This window comes from Chrysochloris asiatica, unplaced genomic scaffold (genome assembly GCF_000296735.1).
Source record: "Chrysochloris asiatica unplaced genomic scaffold, ChrAsi1.0 scaffold00228, whole genome shotgun sequence".
Classification (NCBI taxonomy): Eukaryota; Metazoa; Chordata; class Mammalia; order Afrosoricida; family Chrysochloridae; genus Chrysochloris; species Chrysochloris asiatica.
The window spans coordinates 541,077-543,129 of record NW_006408746.1 but is presented as its reverse complement, the minus strand read 5'-3'; positions in this window follow the sequence as shown (position 1 = coordinate 543,129).

Below are 2,053 nucleotides of genomic sequence, written 5' to 3'. Positions count from 1 at the left end.
AAAAAAAAAAAATCAAAACTAGAAAGGGGGCAAAAAGAAATGGGTAAAGAAAAAACTAGGACTATTAAGAATGCAGAAGAAAGGGATGGAAAGAAGAAAGAAAGAAAAAACAAACCAGAAAAAGAAAGAGAAAAAATGAAAGGAAAAGGAAGTAAATAAATAAAAAGGACAACATGGGGAGTGCAGGGCACCTGGACAGTATTCTTGCCACTTGAGGATGTCATGGAAGGATGGGACACCTGGTCTTGGACTGAGTTTCTGCCAACTTAAAAGGTGTCTGGTGTCAGGTCAACTAGTTCTTGAAGGAATTTTTGCCAGCTTACATGCTGACTGGATTCATGGCATCTGGTCCTGGAAAAGTTTCTTCAGGCTCAGGAATTAATTTTTGTCAGGAAGCCCATCTGACATTATGTGTTCTCTTGCCCAAAGAGACAGAGAGAGTGCAGTACCAAATGCAGGAGCAGTATGCACCCATCACCCAATCCATGAGGGTGTGCCTCTTACTTTAAGTGGACTCAGGACTGCTGTGTTTGGGGATCTGGTGGGTAAATGAATAAAACAGGTACAACAGGTACAAATTATAATCATGGAACCATGAGCTTCAAGGGAAAGGATTATTGAGAGGTGGAATATTGACTAAGAAAAGAATCTGAACAAAAGCAGCAAACAAGGACACAAACAGAACATATGAATCATCAGTCAGCTGACCTGACACAGCACAGCCATCCTGAACTTTGCAAGTGTTTCAATTGTGGTAGGGAGCTGACTATGGGCTCTGTTTTCCTTGTTGTTGTTGTTGTTAACTGCCATCAAGTCGGTACCGACTCATAGCAACCTTATGCACAGCAGAATGAAACACTGCCGGATCCTGGGCCAACCTCACTACTGTTGCCACGCTTGAGTCCATTAATACCCACATCAGTGACTGTTTACCATAAATGTACAATCATTTCCCTGTTTGTCACACCTTCTCGATGACCCTCATCCATCTGAAGTCTGCCCCTGGTCTTGTTTTGGTAGATGGAGATAAGGGTAATGGTAATGGAGATAAGGGTGATGCCCCTGGTCTTGTTTTTGATATGGAGATTTCCCATGATCTCTTCTGTCAGATGTAGTCAATTTTATTTCTGTGTATTCGGTTTTATGAGGTCCATGCAAATAGCCATCTCATACAGTTTTTTGAGAAAGGTCTTTTCAATGAATAAATCATTGATCTTGCAAAATTCTATCATGTGATCTCCATTATTGGTATTGTTTCTATCATCAAGGCTCTATTTTCCAACTACTGATCCTTTCTCTTTATTTCCAAGTGTTGCATTCCATCACTAGTAATTATCAGTACATCTTGATTGCATATTTGATCAATTTCAGACTAAAAAAGTTAGTAGAATTTTTCAATTTCATCATTACTGACTTTAGTAATTAGAGCATAAATTTGAATAATTTTGGTATTAACTTGTCTTCCTTGTAGGCGTGTGGATATTATACAGACAACATTATACTTCAAGGAAGAACTTGAAATGTTCTTTTTGATGATGAATGCAAAACCATTCCTCTTCAATTTGGCATTCCTTGCATAGTAAACCATGTGATTGTCAGATTCAAAATGGCCAATACCAGTCCATTTCTACTTGCTAATGCTCAGGATGGGAGTCCTGGTGTGGTGCTGTGGGTTAATGTGCTGGGCTGCAACATCGGTTTGAACCACAAGGTCAATGGTTCAAGCTCACCAGTTACTCCCTGGAAACTCTATACAGGGTCACTATGGGTCGGAACCGACTGGATGGCACTTAGCAACAATAACAGCAACAACAACAGTGCCCAGAATTCTGATCATTTTTGACAGCTTCCAATTTTCCTAGTTAATACTTTGTACACTTAATGGTCTAATTATTAATTGCTGTTTATAACTGTTTTTCCTCATTTTGAGTTGTCCTCCATCACAAATGGTGGGTCCCTAAAGCTTTGTTCCATTCCATCATCAAGGTCAACTCTACTTTGAGGAGTAGCTCTTCTCCAGTCATATTTTGAGTGCCTACCAACTTGAGGTGCT